Genomic DNA, 22,811 nt, shown 5'->3' with positions numbered 1-22,811 from the left:
CATAGTATTTCAACATCCCCCTACTGTTTTCCACTGCAGCATATTCTATACCACCATAAATCTTTTAACAGTCTATTATTCACTCCTGTTTCTAAACTTACTTGAGTATCACTTTGGCAATTGCAAAAATATTATCATCTGCCCACATCTCATAATTACCAAGCAAAGAGTGTTGCTCAGATGCAGAACTACTGCCATTCTCCAGACCTCCATCTTGACTGACTCCTATTTTGCCTTTCTTCTCTGTGTTCGAGTATTTTTCTCACAGGGTGCTCAGTAAGTTTTCTTGCCAACTTCCATCCTGCTGCCCTTAAAAGGGCAGAGCAACTGAGAGAAAAGTCCCTCTGCATTTCAGGGCAGCAAGAACTCCAAGCAGCTAGGCCCCACAAGACTGGTATTAATTTTTTAGCTTAATAAATGAACAATACTACATAGCCACAAGGCTGAAATGTGAACCTCTATTCTTGGGCTCCTAAATCCTACTAGAGAAATATGCCTCTAATTAAATGTGATTAAGGTATAAATTTTACTTTTCAGAATACTTCTGGAAAAGCCCCAAAACTACATAATGTTTTACTGTGGAAGAAAACAACTCGGATATCCCTATTTAAGCAATTGCACGTTCCAAGATGAATGCTGAAGCTTTCCTCCATTCTGCAATGATGAGGCAACAGCTACACCATGAGGAGAATGTTGCTGCCCAGTGTAACCAGCCAAACAAAACCAGTCACAGACTATCCTTCTTTAACTCCATTTGCTTTAGTTAGGTACAGCTAGACTGCGATACACTGCTTGCATTATTTGTTTTTTGGTTAAAAACAAAACCACATTCTTGAATGAAAACCCTCCTACCTTTTCAGGTATTCTTGAAAACCGCCTTGAAAACTTTTTAGTCATATCTATCCCTAAAATCAGCAGGTCTTTAAAAAAAATAATTTCTTAACATACTCCAACAATAAAGACTACAAGTTCTTCAAGCATATTTGTCTTCAATTTCTTCCACTTATCATCAGTGTACAATGCTTATACACTTATAGCAAACTCTGAAAGAAAAGAATCACCTCTTTCTGTGGGACATTTTGTTACTTAATAAAAAAGAATCAAAGGCAAGGCACGGTTAATCAGTTTAGGAGGAAAACAAGAAACTCAGATGTTTACACTTAACTGAAACATCAACCATATATAGCACTATATCCAGTTTTTCTGGATATTAGATTTTTCCAACAACTGATGTTCTCTAATAATATTCACCAGCTAATTATAAGGAAAAATAAATTTATATCAGAAGCATTTTAAAAATATAGGTATTTTAATATTAAATTTTAATATGCTGCATGCTTGTTTATCTTAAAATCCCCTAAAATTTGTCATCTGTGGAAAAAAAGGGTATCTTAAAATTGATTAGCACTATTAAAAAAAAAAAAAAGCCCACCCATCTGGTTGTGACACAACCCAACACAGAACAATCCTTGCCTATTTTTCAAGTATACATGAGAAAACCTGGCAAGACATACTCATAAAAATGCTGTTGCTAAGTGAATGAAAAGCTTACATATACAGCACATTAAAAGACATATGACTAAGTGGCTAAAAATATTTGACCAAATTTGGGCAGTTTATTGTGCCATACATGGCAAGAATCAGGAGAGCTCAAATACACTTATCAGGTATTATCAGAGATTGTACATTCATAACAACAAAAAATATTTTATTAAAAACTCACTGTGGTCTCCGAAAAGGTAATACCTATCTTAAGTTTAATAAAACCAATTGCAATTGATTCTATTGCTGACAAACACCAATCTACTGTATCCTATGTCCCTATGTCCCCTTTTTCTTCTTAAAAGAACCACAGGCAGGTGTTGCATAGACCCTATCACTCTCAGCACTTTCCACAGGAAAGGCACTTCTGACTATCAGCAGGTACCTTAAGACAGAAAGCCAAGAAATAAATGTTATAAAAGAAATGTTATCTAAATGTTTTTCCATTTCTACTGCACTGCTCACTCCTAAAAGCAATATTTATCAAGTGTCAGAAGTGCCTCTGTTGTTAAAGACTGACATCTCAACCACAAAAGGAAAGCTTGTCAGAGCAGCATGATAAACTTAAAGCAATAGCCTCTAAACAGACTGCCCTTCTAGACCTCAGCCTGAAAGTTATTACAAAGGAAAAAGCAATGTACATGCAAGATGTAAATAACAAGAGTTCCTCTGATGCTGCAATAACTCAGAAAGATAAATTCTCAAGATTAATTCTGTCCCAGAATCTGAAGAGAGGACACAGACAGCTGCAGGTCTTCCCTTTCCACATCTCTTACAGCCCTTCCAAGACTGATCTCAGTTCTTCGCACTCATCTTCCCCTATCCCCAGCCTCTCCCTTCATGGCCCACAGTTCCCACCCAGAGCATGAGTTACCACCTTAGTGAAACCACAGGTCATCCTAAAGCTCTTTCCAAGTGCTTGCAAAACACATCTGTAGAGCACACACACCAGGCAGCTCCTGGGGCAAGCAGAACATGGGAGCTCACACACAATACACCCGTCATCCCATGCACCAGTTTCTCTCTCTCAACCCCAGCCTCACCAACTGGTAGAATGGCAGCATTTTGACATGAAGAGCTCATTACCCTGTCAAATTTGATCTAAGTTAGCCAATGGGCCGCAAACAGAACGACAGCTGCAAGGACAATCATATAAACCTTGTTTCCTTTGAGAACCAATATAGAAACTAGGCTAATCAGCCATAAAGACAAAGCAAAGTTGAGAATACAAAGTCTGCTTACCTTTTCTGATAAGAAAAAGGAAGTACACTGAAGTCCAGAAAAGAAAACCACTTTCCATTTGCACAACAACCTGAAACTGGCACCGCAAAGACTAGCAAAGATCAACTGGCTCTCACACAGACCAGTCCTAGGGAGGTATAGCTTGTGCTAGAAACAACATTTTAACCCTTTCCATAAATATTCAACCAGATACCTGCTGATCATACTAGACTTTTAACTGTATTCACCATGACTTTGCATCCCAATGCAAGTGGCAGGTGATATAGCTGGCTCTTGATACTATCAGGTGTTAAGAACATAGGTGATGGGGAGACATAACTTAGTCAGTAGCCTTAAAAATAGACAGTTTTAAAAGAAACACCAGAAGTTCTTGGTTCCTCAGTGAGTAACCACCCAAAGAATTCAGCAGACAGCACTCTTCCGCAAAAGACAGGAAAAACAAGCCTGTAATTATTTTGAAAAAATCAGAAATCTTGTAGGGAAAGAAGCAATCAATCTGTTAGACTACTGTCCCACCTACATGAAGCAGAGCTATACACCATGTACCTTACATGGGGCTACAGTTCTTACTGATTTTCATTAATGTCAACATCAAATGAGGTAATGCCATCTACTGAGGTTTAGACATTACATTTTTTTAATAAGTTTGGTAAAATTTATCTCCATTTTCCACAGAGAGATTAAAACCTACCCTTTTACTGATTTGATTAGTATTCTGATCTATTCCATACATTATTTCGCATCTATTAGCAAAACAAACATGTATTTCACCTCTGCCATCACATTTTATTTTTTCCTTATTTACTCTTGGTACAGAAAAAAATCAAAAATACGAACACAGAAAATATATTAAAGGGATAAAACAAGTCAAACAACCATTTTGAATTGCCATATGAATACCGGAAACAGAAGACCTCACAGTGGGTCTGGAGAATAGTTTATCCCTTCTCTTGATTTGAGTGAAGTAATTCCAGTGGGTCCAACAGGACTTAGCAGAATAGGAACATCTTTGTTAAGGTACCCGAGAATCATATTAAAGCAGCAGAGCTGGTTAGAAGTGGTTCCTGTTCTCTTCACCTTGGGTTGCTTGTTCCCTCTGTCATCACATACCACACTCCCTTACAGCTATGCTGACACGTTGTGCTAAACTGAATCTGGATCAGAAAGGCAATTAGAATTTAAAATGAAATAGAATAAGAAAAAGAAATATACCCTTATCTGATTAAAAAATAATTATTTGCTTTGATTATATTAAAATGGGTTTTATATTCCGAGAAGCATCATTGTTCTGAAATTAATTTTCATGTCCTAATTCCACCATCAGAGAAACAAAACTTCCTTTCACTCTGAATTTTCATCCATTACAAACCCTGTGTTAAAGCTTCTTGTTTCAAACTGAAACTTTTTGAAAGACACATTTTTAAACTAGCAACCACTTCTACCACTTGTACTTTTAAATTTACAACACATTAAAGCCTAGTTTCTTGTTTGTAAGTATTTCAAAGAATCATAAAATATTTTGGGTTAGAAGTGACTCATCTAGTTCTAAACCCCTGCCATGGGCAGGAACATCAGGTTGCTGAGAGCCCCATCCAACCTAGCCTTGTACAGCCTTCCTACGGAAATCACATTACCCGCTCTGTCTACTTCACTGTCCTCCCTCCCCCCCTTGCAGAGCAATTTCAACTGAAACTGAGACAGGAACACAGGCTGAAGAGAATTAAATTCATCAGTTGTCATGAAAAGGTGGTTAACCATGAGTCCTCTGAAATAATGGTGCCAGAGAGCAGTTCACAGTGTGAACTTGACAATTACTGCTTCTATCCAAGTCCTTGTGCTGACCTCCCAGTGAGCACAGCACCACGAGATAATCTCCACAGTTTGAATGCTGGTCTCACTCTGCAATGATTTTTGCCTTCATGAGGAAAGGTTTTGTCAGGAGAGAGGACATTACAGTTCACTAATCATATGTTCTGTTCATCTTCACTGACACTGGGGAAAAAAAAGATTAAGTTTTCATATTGCAATTTTTTTTTCTGTCAATAAACCACTAACTGAGAAGGTCCAAAATGAAATTTGGTCAAAAGAACCAAACCAAGTTTGAGCAACACTTTCCACTTTCAATAACTCACATATTTATGCTGCACATTAATTAACAATGCAGCACCAACAAGTGAAGTGGAAGTAAGGTGCAAGAAATGAAAACATAAGCCTTACCTAACTTTCAAGCTACAGAGTCTAAGTAATCTGGGAGTTACAGTCACTAGAAAAAAGGAGGAATAATTTTTTTGCACCTAAATTTGTTACTAGCCCACTAATTAAATGTTTTTATACAAAGTATAACATCTTAAGGTTCTAGTATTAGTAATGACTATGTCCTAAGACTCACTGAATATTTTGGAACACTTTCAGGACAAAGTACAAGAAGAATGATCAACAAATTAGCTTATGAAATATTAGTGATTACTACACTTATTTACTATTCAAGTAATCACTATAAAAGCAGGTATTTTACATTTGCCAAGTATTATGTTTAATACAGTACATATAGGGTGGAGAGGCTGCTGTTGATGTTCATGTTTACGTTAAGAATCCGGAGAGTTTTGGTGTTGTAAAAGAACTTCAGGCGTTAATTGAATATTACAGATGACAAATGTTGCTCAATTATGAAATTAAGTGTTCATTTAGCCAACCCACAAGTCACAGCTTCTATTTTTCAGTGAGCTGGGGTAGTACTGGATACCTTGCCTACTGACAAAATCTAGATTTAGGATTGAATGTTTTACTTTATTAAAGCATGCTTCCTAGTAAAAATGGTATAGTTTACAATGCAAATATCCTTGCTAAACTAGTAATACTAGCCTTTTGCTAAACTAGTGTTATTTTGTTTAACTTGCCTGTAAATATCATGCATATGATACACTTGTGTGTTATTTTTTGGTAAGAATGGCCTATTATTTAAAATCCTGGAGAATTGGACCATAAAAAATAGTTAATTATAATTACCATATACAATAACTCAAACTACCAAAGTATTTCAAGAGTACCTCATGGCTTCTGCAAGTTTCAGATAACTCTTCTCCAGAGAAATTTCTTGGAAACATTTCACTTTTAAGTGCAGAAAATTAGAATCATTTTAAAAGACACCTGCAAAAGCAGGTGAGAAAGACACCTTCTCCTAAGGAGAAAACACTACTTGAGGATGATGCAACATTTCATGTCCATTCAAGTCTCATGGGGAAGGCATGCAGAGGCTATTGAAACTGAGCACCCATACCCATCTTAATTCAAATCCTGCAGAACTGTCAAACATTGACAAAATAGAGAAATCATTCCAGAACTCAAACTTCTCTATTATTTCCACTTCATGTAAACAACTTGTCTAACTTTTCTGAGATATATGTGAGTATATCTCAAGAGAAGTTCACTTAAGATTTTCTTTCAGCTCCAAGATAAAACCAGGAGCTACACAAAATCAGTAAATGTTTAGCTCAAATATGCAGTAAGAGCATAATGTAATTTCCATCCTACAATTATGTCTTGTTTTCTTTGCTACAATGAATGACTACATTAATTACATACCCTTAAGCTTTGCTGGTTTGTAACTTACAGTTAAATCTGCAAGTTTAATTATGGGCACAATTCATGAAAAATACTAAAATCTATTGCTATTCAGATTGATATAATCTACATGTTATAGAACTGATCTCATAGGGATTTCCCACTATTTAAATCCTAATGAATGCTTAATCATAATTCTTAATCAGGACTGTAATAGGATATATATATTTGAGTGGTTTCATAGCATTTCAAGTAGAGATAGAATTATTTTTGCCCTCTAACCTCCTGCCAAGATAAATAAGGGGAAGACAAGAGTTGGCTGCAACATGTTATTTACTCTAACCAGAGATGCTACCCTTAGTGCTAGCAATCCCAGTAATGGATTAAGATTCATTCTGACAGACACAGAGACAAAACAACCCAGTGTAATGCCTGCTTTCTTGTTCTTGATGAAATAACCCCAGCTGCTCCAGGCTAGGTAGTATTACATGCAAATGTGCTTTCAAATAAATATTTGTTTCCATTTTTAGCTCTGTGCAAATCTATTTTCAGGAACACTTGAAATTCCCACACCAGAAGTTCTCTCTTAATTAAAACCACTGTACTAAATGTGTAGTATTAAACTTTAATGGTATTCATCTACTTTGACTCGAAGAAAAATCTCAAGACAACCTGCCAAAAACATCTGCCTAAACTCCCCAAAGAATCCTTGGAAAATGAGATGTCACAGAAAAAAAATATTCTGGAAAAGCTCAAGCCAAATAGCATTGAAAGACTAAGTTACTGATGCTGGTGCAGATCTAATTGCCTGAATGGCCTTTTTTTCTCCTGGCTCAACATATTGAAAAAGCTGGTGAAGAGACTGGATTCTATGAAGCAATCTCTGTCTAAAGTTCACACAAATGAGGCTTTTTTTTTTACACTTGTGCTATTAATGTCTGAGAAACAACTTCTGCTGTTCCTTCTGATTTCTTTCAGTTTGAAAAGAACATTAGTACTTTCTGTGGAACTGCTTTAAATTTACTTTTAGGTTTCTTAGGCAGCTTTTTAACCACATACCAGGTGAAAGAATATGAGTTTACTGGGCAAAATGGAGAAAGGAAGATCTGACTGACACCATGGTATTATAGCTGGTAAAATGTGCAAATTCACAAGCTGTCTTTCACCAAGGCTTAGGCAGGTAGGTATGTATAAATTATATATGACAGATTCTCATTTTAGCTACATGTTGTTGAAACCTATCAAAAATCACTGAATTTGGGAGTCACATCCTGAACTGAATTTCAGGCTCATTTGTTTCACAAATGGCTTTCTCTTTGTTCCGGCCTGTGCCTTTGCAGCTTGCTTTCTGAGGCAATTTCAACAGATCAGAGAATCACAGAATGGGTCAGGTGGGAACAGACCACAGTGGGTCATCTGGTCCAACCTCCCTGCTCAAGCAGGGTCACCCTAGAGCACACGGCACAAGACTGTGCCCAGACAGTTCTTCAGTATCTCCAGTGAGGGAGACTCCACAGCCTCTCTGGGCAATCTGCTCCAGGACACAGTAAAGAAGTTCTTCTTCATATTCAGGCGGAAATTTCTGTGGATCAGTTTCTGCCCATTGCCTCTCGTCCTATTGCTCGGCCCCACTGAGAAGAGCCTGGAAACATCCTCCAACACCCTCTCTTCAGATACTCATACATACTGACAAGGTCCCCTCTCAGTCGTCTCTTCTCAAGGCTGAACAGGTCCTGTGGCTAATGCACCATGCTCAGTGGGACAGAGACACACAACCCTCCATATCTACCTCCTGGCAGATATGGAAAAGAAACAAGGTTCAGGAGTAAACAAAATTGTCATACTGTAAAAATATAGTGCCATTATGCTGTTATGCTTTCATTAAGCACTTACTGCTATAACTTTGGCAGACACTGATTAGTTTTCATGGTCACACAATGTGTAGATATTAGACTTGAGAAGGAGAAAGCAATGTCATATAGGAAATGTATTTTTGTCCCAGTCAAATTTAACAGTAGCCAATTGCATTTCAAATAGGAATTTTTTTCATGAGTAAACATAACATGCTTTTAGCATATGGGTGACTAATCAACTTCTTGAGCCAAAGCAGCTTTTCAATTTAAAATACTTAACCTCCTGGTATCCCCATATGCACTTTCTTAACCAAAATAATCTAGCAAAACAAAAAGGCATCACGATAAAACATTGTAGGAGAACTTGTTTACATAAACAAATAGGTTTGTTCACGTCTATGTTCTTTGTATTAAATTTAAACCATACGTGCCAAGTTTTTTTTTTTTTCTTCTGTTTCTGACTATCACCTCTACACAGTTCTGAGTTCTTCAGAGTGGAAGACTGCCCTACATTGGAAGAAAGCAAACCTGACGGTATCTATCAGCCCTCCTCTGTGAACTCATAGGCTATGTTAGTATTCTAGTCAGCAGCTGATGTTTAATCTTCTGCATTAGCAGGATCTAGGGGAAGTTTTCACTGCTTTCTAATTTTAGCTAAGTGAAGTGGCAGAGCTGAGTAGAATAAAAGTAATATAACTGAATTGAACAGAAACAATGATAACCCTTCACCCCATCAAGCAGAAAAAATTTACATGTTGATAGAGCACCCCAGGGTAATCAAGACAGACTTTCTGTGTGCTCACTTTCCTACTACACATTACTGCTGACAATACAAAGCACCTTTAATAAAAGAAACCAAGGTTACAGGTACCAAAAGACAGTAACATTCAATTAGCACTTGCCATGTATAGTTTTATCCTTAGCATTATGCAATATATTACTAGTAAAAGTAGATACAAGAAGCTGATAAGGCTGGTATCAGTCAGGGCTCTTTTACTCCCTAAGCAGGGGAAGCTATGCAAATAAATGACTAATTTGTAGAACTCAATTTAATGTAGAATAAAAAAGTACATGTGAAGTATCAATAATACATCAGTTAGATTTACATGCATTTTTTTATGTAAAAAGTGAATACAATTGAATGAAAAACCTCATACATGGATGGAACCAAGAATAAAACAAGAAGTAACACTGGCATTTCGAATTGCCTAAACATTAATCAGATAATCTTAAATGTGATAAATACATTTGTTTACCAAAAGTGCATTCTGTGCACAAAGCCAAAGGTAGGACTACATATTAACAAGGAAACTAATTGTTTCTCAATTTTCCATTTTTAAGGAAAGAATATCTTGCCCCTGGCTACTTTCTGTTTCTAGACTGGGAAAAGAAAAGCTATTCTTCTCTAATGTAAATCCCAGTAAATTTTTCAATTTGTGATCAAACTTATGATTCACTGAATTGACTAGAGAAACTGGAAATAATTTTCAGCTCTTAAAAAATGCTACTAAGTCTTGAAGCTGACATAGGTTGCAAATCAGCAGGTTCAGGATGAAAGTAAGGTATTCTTAGAGTCACACTAAAATTTTAGCAGAAAACCAAGGTTTTTCTAACCCAAATTAAATAGCGTTTAAGTGAAATTATCCAAAAGCAAATCAGCCAAAGGGGTTACAGTAAATATCAAAGAGCTGCTTTTTCTCAAAACTGTATTTTTAATATAGATCCAGATGGTAATAAGGTAAGAAACCTGCAGCTTCCAGTCCCTGCAACCCTGCAGGTGTCAGACAACATTTTTGCCAGATGTACCAGCAGTAACACCTCAATGTTCCTCAGGACAGGCCTAGCTCTGAGGCACGGCAACACAGAAGTGTTCAGAAATGTCCAGAATAACCCTTGTAGCACAGCGTGCTTTGCACATAACAGTGATGTTTCTGCATTTTAACTTCATTTTTCAACAAAAAAACCAAGAAGCAGCTTTCCAATTTTCCTGTTTAGAAAAGACTGGCTGTGGAACACACATATATCCATAACTCCATTTTAAAATAACTTAATTCATTTCTGCTTTCAGAAATGTATTCAGAACAAAACCAGAAGAAACTGGGACCTGGTTTGCTTTCTGTTTTGTTGTAAGTTTGAAGGAATTACTCAGGGGAGCACGTAAGGTATAGACAACGCTAAAAAATTCAGTGTCAGGTAATTTCCATATACGTTTTCATATTCCACATTGTAGGTACACACAGGGCATCATTTGGAACAACCATCCAAAGCCTTTTTTCTCACTTAATCTGCACAAAGAAATGTCTCTGTGGTCTCCAAAAGGTAAGGTACTTGCAACAGACAAAGGTCACTGAGACTCCAATTCTCTGCAAGTGTGAGATGACATCAGGATATACCTAAAGCCAAAATTCAAGTCAGCCAAGTCACTTAAGGAAACCTTGGAAGTTAAGGAAGAGTGCATTCATGGTGTCCCTTTGCTAAATAATCTTCTAAAATAATTTACATTAAATGTAAATAAATTTACTGCATGCTTCAGAAGTAAACAAAATTGTTTGTTCAAACAAATAAAGAGATAATAATCAAACACACCACAAGCCTCTGTGAAGTATTATAAAGAATAAAAAGAAGTATTCAAGACCAAACTCCCTCTCTCTCAAAGGCCAGCTATGCAGCTGTTCATCTGCACAGACATAGTTTGCAACTTCTAAAAAAGGCGTTTTTGCCACAGTGTAATTTAACACTCTCTTCAATAGGTTCGCCACATTGTGAACCTGCTGAGCAAACCCTCACTGGTTGGAGAGAAGATGAAACCTGCGCTCCCACGTGGGTGCTTCCTTTGCCCCAGCAGTGACCCCAGTCCCACCTCCAACAACTATCTTTTGACTGTATCCTAATTTTTCACTAGCACAAGAAAACAGCTATTGGGTACTTCGTAACAGGGACAAATGTCTAGGATTTCTCTTGAGCCACAAAATTAACAACATCCACTTTGGAGTCCTCTCTCTCCAAAAACAGCACAACAGAAGTACCAGCTTTGACATCGGATTCCCTCTGGTCTATCTAAACAGGAAATTCTTCGGTACAGTTGTCCCATTAGAAACTCATTATGACAGATTAACAAAGAAACTGCAAGTAATCACAAGTTCCTAAGAAACCACTTGCATCCAAATTACATTGAAAAATGGTCAGAAAGACAACAGCCAATAAGTAAAATAACCTAAGTTTATTTAGACCCATCCGCAACAGTATGTATCACTATATATACACAATAGATAGCATTTTAAAAGAGACAGTTTTCAAGTCTTTTTTCTAATCCTCTCAATGGGGTATCACATGGACCAGAAGCCATTATCCTGAAAAACAATTTTATTAGGAAGTTACAGCAGTAAAGAAATAAAGCAAAAGTATGGCAGCAATTAAATACAGGTTTTTCTAACAAATAAAACTGAGAAAATCAAGATAAAATCTGAAGTAAAAATATGTGTAAATAGTAGAAACTTAAAGTAGCAGAGTAGAAATTTGGAAAGAAAAGTTACAAACATCAATGAAAAAACATGGCTGTCAGGGGCAGGAATACTAAAGCATTTTTTAGATATGCTATATATATATATGTATAGAAAACTGGTCAACAAATACTTTAATTTTGTGTTTTGAAAGAAGCAGAAAGTTTTGTCTTGCATAATGAGACTTATATACCATCTAGTTTACTAGTAATAAGGAAGAACATTAAAACTTCATGGATCACTATTTTAACTCAAGTAGATCTTGGTAATACAAATCACAACTGTGCTCAGGCAGCTCCCTAGCCACTATTCAAGAACTAATGCAGCTTCAAGTTTGCCAATGTTTGTTCTCTAAACAGATTGTGAAATACCTAGAAAACAGCGAAGGACTGATAACACTGTACCAGCACTGCAAAGCAGCAACAGAAATGCTTGAAAGTGTTAGCTTGTCAGCCATACTGGATAAAATAAATAAAAAATTAACAAACAAACAAATTAAAAAAAAAATCCATGTGAAAGATACTGAGAGAACTGAGGTTCATTAGGCTTATCAGCAAGAAGGCAATACCATGTCAACACAGTTACACTGTCCCAAAAGCTTTGCTTAGCCTCACCAACAGCACCACTGCTTTTTTGCACCATGGAGCCAGACCTAACCAACACTGAATGCAGCTGACACTCACTCCTAGGATCTGGGGCACTAGCAAACAGTTTTGAAGCAACATGGATCCAACGAGAACCTACCCCACTCAGAACAACTGTTCATAAATGTTCATGAAAGCTCACTAGCAAAGACACCTTCAGTGCAGAACCTGAACAGGCTTCCTCAGGAAAGGCCACCTTGAAGTCTCCCCAAACCTGAATTAAAAGAGATTTCTCTTTTTTTTGGTCATAGTATACCCTCACCATATCAAGTATCAGACTAACTCTGCTGTTTTGGCACACAATGCATGAAAACCCAGCACAAGCTGAATATTTTTGAGAAGCAGTTCTCTAGACTGCATCTGCAACCAGTGTTGCTGTTGTTCTCATGGTATTAAAGAGAAAAGCAAACCAGACTCCATATTTACCCTGATACAGAGGTAAAGAATGATGTATGCTGGCTTTTCATCAGTATATTAGAAGCACTGGTATACTAAAAATGTTATACTTTTCATCAGCAAATTACAAAACCAGCTTCTTTTTCCTCTTCTGCTGTGCATGTCTCAGTACCAACACCATCCCAAGCCTCGTTTTGGCGGATCTGTCTGTATGCTCTGATTCATGCTGTACCACCTTCACCACTGCCACCAAACACATAAGAGCAGATCTGCAGCATTTCACACGGCAAGACTTTAAGACTCTCCAAGTCACAGCTCTGGTCACACCTATTCTGTGTGGCACAACTTGCACTGCCTCAAGAGGTCATGCCTGCTATGCCCTAAGTCTCTACATGCTCTAGGGAAGAGCTTATAGCCAGGGCAAGGATACAGCTGTGTTTTCCCCATCCTCTACAGAGCCTTTGATCCTCACAAATCAAGTTATCTCTGTGTGTAAAGGCAAACCTGTAATCTAGTAAACTTTGAATTTTCTACTTCTTGCTAACCTTCTTAAGAGCATTTTTATCCAAGCAACCAAGCTAGAGAAAAATACTGTACCTAGATGAGCAACTGTAACCCACAGCATACATGCCAAAATCGGTGTGGCAAAATCACGGTGTCCTCTGCACTTTTGCCAGAGAACAAGGAATTCATACATTCATACACATGCTGCAGCAGTTCACCCCCATCTTCTCAGTCCCGCATGCCAAATTTTGGGAGCTCAGAAATTAGTTCCAAGGAGAAAATGCACTAAAGAAACTTGCCACCGATGTATTTCTTTCATTGTCTTTAGCAGCACACAATACCACTTTTAACAGATTAGGAGAATATACCTTTGGTAGAAGTTCTTGTAGTTGAATGCTGATAAAAACACACTTTAGGAAAGCATTTAATGTGAGCTTTTATGATCTTCTCTCCCTGCTACACTTGATTTCAGGCAGTCACACAAAACCCATATCCCAGTTGATAGTAATTAGACCCTCATCCAAATATTCTGCTTTAGAATCTATGACATTCAGATGATGACAATGTTTCAAAGTACTTATAAATACCATCCCTATCGGATAATTTGCCTTTCTATGTTTCAAGATGAGTTTCAAGCAATAATCTGTTCCCTGCAGGAGGTAGTGTTATAAAACCAGAAAACCCTAATTCCTTTGAGCTAACATACACTAATGATAATCACTAAGGGCATGATTCTACAGGAGCTCACTGTTGACAAACAGGGAGGTCCCAGGCTCCCTCCTCATTCTCAACTGCACACTCCCAAAAGCATTTGTCAGACTCTCCATTAGCCAATTCACTAACCAGCAAGGCAGAAACAACCTTTTCCTCCTCCCCACCCATGGAAATAAACAAAAAAGGAGGAGGGAAAGAAAACAGCATTGTGGGAGGAAGAAGCAAGAGCAACACCCTTTCAAGGCAGCAGAGCACTGCCTTAGTTGTACCTGGAGCTGCAGCCACTTTTGAGTTTCAGTCTAAAAAGGATTCTAGAGAAAGGGACAAAAGCCTAAACTTCTAATTACACAGGAACTCATTTGTGTTGACGTCTAACTTCAGAGAGGCTGCTGACATCTTTGAATTGCATCAGGACAGAAAACACCTTTTTACCAGGACTGTGTCAGCTTGAAAGAAATAACAAAAGCCCCGAAGTCTGCTGTTTACCTGACCTCAGCAGTATGCATGCCATCATGAAATCAATGACAAATGGTCTAAAGTTTGCTTCTTGTACATCAGACTGCTATTTAAAGATGATTATTATTAAAAAGCACAAAAATTAAAATCTGGCTGAAAAGCACATTGGTTTCAAAGTCAGTCATACAAATGCACACTGGCTCTACTGACTGCGTTTCCCCCATAAATACCTATGAACAAATGTTAAACAAGTGAAAAAAACCCCACAAAAAATTAAATTGATTTGACTATATGCAGAAAGCACACACACTGCCTAAGCATGGGGAAAGACTAAGCAGGAGTTTTGGTGGGTAACCACCCAGTGGCCCTGGAACGGGAGGAACACTGGCAAGGACAGGGGTAGGGCTTGACACGGAAGACTTCCAAGTTTTCTCATTTAAGACAAAGGCCCACATGACTTTCTCTACTATTCAATCATCCACTGTTCATGCTGTAAACTGGAAGCTCCTGCAATGCAAAATGTTTGGAAAACTGGTTCTCAGTTTATTTTCATGAAAGCTCTATCCATCAGGCTAGGGGCTATATTCCAAATACTCCAGAGTACCTGGTGAGAAACTGACTCCTTGTTGTACAGAAAACAGAAACCCACTCCCTGACATTCCAGGAAACAACCTTTGATGCCTTGAGCTTGCTTTTCCTCCTCTACAGTGAACACCTCTACAGAAAAACTTCTGGAGGGGAAAGCTGTTCTGCCAGCTTAATTTTCACTATTAAATTAGGCAACACATCCTAGCGCTTTATGGTTCTCTAAGGACTCTAGTTTGACATTAAATATTAATTTATGCACAGACCTATATATAAACAATAGTAAGGCTGAACAGCCAAATAGTGCAGGCCTAGGAACTGCTTTAATTAACACTGCCTAAGCCAAAGCAATTGGCCCCGCAAACCTATGACCAGTGTACAGTCTTACACGATCTCTACTTCCCTGTGGCTAAAGGAACTTGTTTCGTTCAATCTGTGAGATGATCAGTACTTCCACTATGTGTGGCTATTCACATATAGATATGATGGATTTATCTTTACAGTTCAGTGTTCGGCCTGTACTACTTAAATCTTGTTCCAAATGTGCTCTTACTTGCCACTTAACAACCATTTAGGTACATCAGCAGGATTCATAAAACCTCCACCCTAAAAGTTACCGTTTTACAGACAGTAAAACAAACAAAAAGGTAATAAGGGGATAAAAGGTAAAAAGGGCATAAGCCATATCCTGACTTAACCATACAATTTGAAATACCATGGAACTGAGGTTTTAGGATATACACTATTTCATATGCCTAAAGGAAAGCTTCCTTTCATTACCGTTACAATCACAAGCGCATAATGTTCCTACAGATTTCCCTGCAGTCTCCTACCCCATATACCATTCTCTTCTTTTCCCCCTCACTGAGAAAGCAAAAGTTCCATAAGCAACAGCATCTTTTATCAGATGTCCTGAACTATCCCACGAGCAAATCCTCTGAGGCCCTATAATCTAGGTATGATGACATAATAGAGTATTAAAAGGTTAATGCATGTTAAGTCCAAGTACAGATTTCACGCTAATTACCTGGTATCTAATACACCAAGAACCAAGTTCCATTATTTCAGTGTTCCCAATATCAGTCTTTCTTTTCCACACTATCACTTAATTTTCCTAACTCTCAGTTTCATCCTGACAGCCAGCCCACATCTGACAGCTTGCTTTTGCCTCCACTCTTCTGACTCACTCCTACGTCCCTACTCTATTTTTGCATCTTACAGCTTCCTCCTCCTCTGTGCTGGTGAAGGCAAAGAGGTCACAGCACAGATAGTACCAGCCTAAAGTCTAAATGAATTTTAGAAGTCCACAGCACCTTGACATCTGTATAGCTTCTGTGCTCTGAATTATCATACTCAAAATTAACTTAGATACATCACTGTATGGTACTGCAAGTTTTTTTAGGTCTTGGTAAATTCTGTTGGATATCAGCTTTTCCCTGAAGCACTCTTCTGGTAAATCTGAAAATATTTGAAAAAAGGATTTCTTCTGAAAAATCCTACCACACTCTAAAATGCTAGAATATTAAAACATAGATCCATCCAAGGAGATTTTGCTTCTGCCAATCTGATTCTGTATTTAAAAAATTCCATCCTCCTTTATAGCTTCATAGCTGAAAACAGTAAGAGAACAGACTTTGTAGAGATCCAGAGTCTTAGTCAAAGGGATGGACTGTCTCCCAGAAAAATAACTCAACAGGCAAAACTCTTCAGCCTAGAACAAAATGACACTGATGACCATGTAACACAAGACTAAAAACTATTAATAAGTGAAATCTGTTCACCATTTCTGCTAATACAATGAGCTGAAGTCATTACATGAAGCTAGTAGAAGTTGCAACCAAAAGACAAAGAAACAAAAGCTGCTTTTCTGAAAACTGATTGGAATGCTCTGTATCAGCAGAAGCAAAGATGACTTATCACTGGTCTCAGTAGTTTTTCACACAGATCAGGCACTGGAGCTGTATGATTAACTGAAAGAATGCTAAAGGTCTCAGACAGCTGGATAGAGGAAAAAGCCCTGTTCACTACAAGTTAAATTAATACTATAGCTTTTTTACTGATACTTCTCTCATCACAGTAGGTAAGTGATGGTGCTTTGTTGTTTTTCTTTTCTACAATAGAAAATATCTTGTGGTTTTTTTATTAGGACTACAAGTAAAGGTAATGATGCTCTTGCATTCAACAGGATTCTGTTATCTGAATAAAGAGATATGACTAAGTTTAACAATCTAGCCTCTCATTCAGGAGGGTTTTTTAAAGTACGGGTATATAAATTACCACAAGGAGAATTACAGTAAAGCTTCTGTGCATCCTACTACTTGAGAGTAAGTACAGGGTAGTTTACCTCACTGGTGCTACTATACTCAGATGCTCCTTCCAGAGGAACCTGAACCAGATCTCTCTGAAGCAATCCCTTAATATGCAAGCCTCAAAAGGAGCTTATTTAAACTCTTAGCATATGATGGGGCTACAGCATTGGTAGATGGGGCAGAGTAACTGACACCTGGACTTTCGCAAATCGTTTGACACTGTCCCGCACAATATCCTTCTGTATAAACAGGAAAGACATTGATTTGATGAATGGGTCACTTGGTGGATAAAGAAATGACTGAATGGTTGCATGTAAGAGTTGTGGTAAATGCCCCATTGTCCACATGGAGACCAGTGACAAGTAGAATCCCTCAGGAGTTGGGGCAGATACTGCTCAATGTCTTTGTCAGCAACACTGGCAGCGGGACCAAGCGCACCCTCAGCACATTCGCTGACGACACCACGCTGTGTGAAGCGATGCCATCCAGAGGGACCTTGACGTGCTTGAGAGATGGGCCAATGCAAACCTTATTAAGTTCAACAAAGTGGAGTACTACGTCCTACACCAGGGTCACAGCAATCCCAGGCACACCCACAGGGTGGGCAAAAAAGTGATTGACAGCAGTCCTGCAGAAAAGGACTTGGGGTGATGGTTGATGAAAACTCAACGTGAACCATCAGTGTGTGCTCACAGCCCAGAAAGCCAGTCCCGGGCTGCAGCAATAGGAGCGTGGCCAGTAGGCCAAGGGAAGGGATTCTCCCCCTCTATTCTGCTCTGTAACAGCTACTGGAATTAGGACCACTTTACAACAAGCTTGGGTAGAGGCATAACAGCTTACATGATAGCAAAAGTGCATTATGCAACAAAGCAGTATTATCAATATGCTACTACCCTTTATTAAATTAATTAAATCTTTAGTATAAACTCATTGCCCACAAAAGAAATTTCTTCTACTAGTTACACAGGCTCTTGCCACATTTTCAGTTTTAATAATTAGCTACTGTGCTACTGAAGGAGGCCAAGAAAGAGGGTATTATAGACAAAGCTAAAGCCAGCTGGGCTGGTTTTTTTTCCCTGTTGCTGGATGGCTGCCTTCATTTCACTGGAACACTACAAAGCAAGTTGACCATATAAGGCACTGGGATTCCCATGGAAAATGCTTACACAAATCTATCCATGTAGTCTATTTAGTTTATATATCACAGTTAAAATGAACATTTGCAGTACATTTTTAAGACACTTCAAAATTAAATCTTACACATATAGCATTATTTTTGCCTTAACTGAGCTCATGTAAGTAGCCTTCCAGAAGAATCTACAGCTTAACATTCAACCGAACGCATTTCTTTACATAATATTAAGACTGGATCAATTTCAAAACTGCAGGCAGCATTCATAAACACAACATCCTTGATTTTGGTGCAAATGAAAGGTACCAGAAAAGCCTAATTCAGGGGTGTGACAGCAAATGAATCTCCCTGCCAGCCACTGGCTGCAGCCTGCATTTATCAGAGGCAGCAACTTGCTGCATGGAAAGATTATTTGTAGCCTAGATTCCAACAAGAATAACTCTAACAAGCAAGTGCTTATAAGGAGATGGTAATACAGAGTCTACAGAGAAAGGACAGGGAGAACTGAAGAAAGCAACATTCTTGAACAGATGGGGGTGTAAAATAGAGAGGACTGCAGGGCTTCCACTTGAGAAGGGCAAGAGAGCTTTCAGGACAATGGAAGGAAACATCAGTCTAGAAGAAGGGGCAAGAAAGAAATAGGTATGAACTTCAGGATTAGACAGATAAATACAGGAATACAAAAAGCTGCAGTCAGAGGTATGTGCCAGCATGATAACAGTATCTTCTTAGCTCTAGGGCTTATTCTTCAGAAGAATCAAGCACTTAAATGTTGGGAAGCAACACTTCTGAAAGAGTATCAAAATTTCTAGAGAACTCTGCCATACTTTTTATATACTACCTCCACTTAATATTTGCATTAATCTTTCTAGATAAGAATTTCACAACATGGATCAATGCTTTATGAAAGGTCAATTTTGCCAATACTATGCATAGTTTAGTCAATACTGGGTTTCCTCTTCAAACAGATATCCAAACCACACAGTATTCTGTATACCAGACTACCAGATCTGTTGAATTAACTACGACATTTTGCACCTGCTTCAGCTAGGACTAGAATATAATTCTTCAACCAACACATAGTTTATTGGCTCCTAAGGACAAAAAACTTGTTTGTAGATTAACACAGCCTGAACAGAACTATTTCTTCCAGTAAATATCAGCTGCTGCCGGGCCTAGCTGCTTTTTTGCACCTCAGCGAATATACTCCATCTAACAAAGACACTAACAAGAAACAAAGTAGAAAAACTAAGCAGTGTGTAGCCAAACAGGACCCAGAACCAGTTTTATTATAGAAACTGAGCACATATGTGACCATGGTAAAAATACAAAAAAAAATTGCAACTACATTTGTATAAAAGATGAAACTTTAGTCTGATCTTAAATTTGACCCCGAGGCTAAACACATTTAAACCTATATTCCAGACTATGAATCAAGAGCCATCTCTACTCAAGTTTGGAATTCATTTGGCTAACATTCCCCCAAATTACAAAGATTCCTTAAGAAGCTGTAAATTTTATCCACAGAGGCGAGCTAAGACTAGTTCTGAAGATCGTGTCACTGGGTTGACCTAAGTAGCAATTTAAAGGACTGCTCAATTAGTTCTTATACCAGTATTTTAGAAGTTACTGCACTCCAACTGCAAGCTCATCTACCACATGACTTGCCAAGTGAACAAATTAAACTTCCCTACACAAGAATGAATGGGCATGGGAATGCACAGGAGCTGCTTCCTTGCGCTTAAGTAGGCATTTAGTCTATAATAACGACAGCACCGTAGTTCACAGTATCTATACCTCATCTAAAATAAATGCATTCTTAGTTCAGAAAAATGTTTATTTATAACAAGCTACTTCAGATAACTTTAGAGTAGCTACAACTGTGGTTTTGCTCTGCAGGGTATCAACTTGCTAGAAGCACATTTTACGTGGTCTTAGACTCAAAAAGTCACATATATGGGCTTTCCTTAGAAGAAATCTTTAAGGGCAGAGATTGCCTCAGTGGGATGCCTCAGCTGGGATGCTGAACTTTTGTTTGAAAGGACTATATTGATACACTTCTAGAATCGAAGTCACTCGCCATCAGTCCTGCACTAAATATAAAGCACTGAGTAAAACTGAAGCAATATGGCATTAACACTCCTGGCTTTAGGAATGGCACAGAAAATACCTACTACTGCTCTGCTGAGGACCTACTCATTAGACTAAATTAGGTTAGGCAAAAGATGTGACACAACTGTAGCATGCTGCAGACATATGAATATCACAAGCATTCCTCTGTAGTGTGCTAGTGAGCAAGAAGGAGGAGCAAATGAAATGGTGAGTTTTTGCCTTTCCAGGTTAGTCTGGCCTATAGTTTACTTTCTTCCCAGGGAAATCACTAATGTCTGAGACAGAACAGGTTGCTAAAACAGTCACATACTTTGCAATTAAGCATCTTAAGCTGCAGTGCACAAGTTTGTGCAGAGTGGGGCCCTACACAAACAGGAGTTGATGCTGCACAGTCACTCTGGGCCTTCTTATCCAGTCACTAGCCAAAAATTTTAGAATCAGTTCACATTTCCTCATTCCACTCCTGCTGCCTAGGAATAGTGAGAAGAGATGGTAATTGATTATCAACAAAATTCAGCCCACCAGTCTTTAATGATCGTTTAGGAAAAGAATGGAAATTCAAGTGAGGGAAAATTAAAAGTTTTAATATGTGACAATTTTAAAGTTTTAAGCCTAGCAAGATCACAAAGGTAAACAAGCATTCTTTGAAAACCTACAAACGGCTGACCTTGAACACATGTTGGGACAGTGCTCATCCTCATTTTAATCACAAAATTGCATCTCAATTGCAGAGGACAGTTGTGAAAGAAGATACGTAGCAGGATGCAACACTCACTTTCTGAGTTCAAAGTGAAGAAGAAAAAGTTCAGATCCAGACTAGTTGAATCCAAATCAAGCTACTTTCCGGTCAAGAAACCTCCAGTAACTTTGCAGCTGTTCTTTGTATCTTCATACAACACCATTTCATTGATATACTCATCAATAAAATATGTATACATTTGCACTAAAATCAATGTACATGTTGAGTTTCAGAAGACAAAAGTTTAAGATGGTTATGAGAATCAATTCCCACCGCCTTAATGAAAAACAACAGGACAACCACACATTTATGAATGCATAAGGTCTTTAACCAAGCTGAATAAAACTGAGCTGTGTCAAACCCAAAGCTGACCCACATGAACATAGCAAGCAAAAACAATGGTGACACAAAATACACCATTTTGCTGCTCTAGGGTTTGCATTTAACCACATTATTCCAAAAGCAGAGTATATAATTATCTAACAGACCAGAAAAAGTACTTCGATAAGTATAGCTGTAAAACAGGTTTAGGTATTACCATAGGTAGTTCCTTTTGCTAAGCAACTCATTTAGCTAAAACAGATGCAAACTCTGTGCTTGGATATGAGTTGTTTATTGTTATAGAGATAGGGAAAACCTAGAAACATGTTAAAGTTATAGCTATAGTTCTGGAGAATCTAGAAGATATAATTTTAAACCTGAGCACTGAAAAAGGATGCTCCAAGTATAGCAAGGGCTGTAGAGTTTAGCCGCAAGTCTGCAAGGCTAGTGGATAATTGTGGAGAAGTTGTGGTATTTACAGAAGTTTAAGTGTTTCTAGGAGTAGAAGCAAGCTCCAGTTCTTGAGTCTGTTGCTCACTACTGTCTACAGTAAGTAGAGCCCTATAAAGACTTGTAAATAAATTAATCACTCTTTCTTACACAAGCATTGAAAATTGAGGCTTTCAGATGAAGGCATCAGGCATTGGTTAATAATGTTCTTAAAAGTGATCAAAAATAGCTGGTGAAGAAGTTAAAGTGTAATTTGAATTGATATTATGGCAAACAGGACAGCAAAAAAAGGGGCAGAATGTGTTCATTTTCCCCATGTTTTAAATTGCTGTGTTCAGCTGTCTGTGGACTCAAACAATGAGATTAGAAAACTCTTGATGGACTCAAATGTGGCCAGTGCCTATAAAGGTACACCAAAGCCCTTGCTCCAGCACTTCCCCATTCTTACTTGGGAAGCTAATGCTATCTAGGGAAGAAGTTGATACATGCTTGTGCCTTAAGCCATTTGCATAATGGAGACAGCAGGAGCCAACATCAAAGATTGGATGTGGGAAGGTAAAAGAAGTGTAAACCTGAGAATCATCACCTTGAAGAAAATCTGTTTAATTCTTCTGTTTAATTTTCACTTCCTCTTTGAGAAGCCTGATGACAAAGCCTGTTCTCTGTAATTTGGAGCTCATTTGGATATCATAAAATCAGGAGTTAGTTCCTGCCATGTTATTTATAAGTATATTTAGGGAGTACTGAGGTA

The 22,811-nt window shown here is 38.1% G+C and overlaps 1 protein-coding gene across 4 annotated transcripts in view; it reads right to left on the bottom strand.

The window, feature by feature from the left end:
• Window positions 1-22,811, bottom strand: part of PPP1R12A (protein phosphatase 1 regulatory subunit 12A) — a 114,697-nt gene that overhangs the window by 71,458 nt on the left and 20,428 nt on the right. The gene's annotated exons all lie outside the window — the stretch shown is intronic.

This window comes from Corvus kubaryi, unplaced genomic scaffold (genome assembly GCF_017639235.1).
Source record: "Corvus kubaryi isolate FWS band 111438036 unplaced genomic scaffold, C.kubaryi_AGA036_p1.0 137, whole genome shotgun sequence".
In the NCBI taxonomy this organism is placed as follows: Eukaryota; Metazoa; Chordata; class Aves; order Passeriformes; family Corvidae; genus Corvus; species Corvus kubaryi.
Note: the sequence above shows the minus strand (reverse complement) of the source record. Positions and strands in the feature narration are given on the sequence as shown.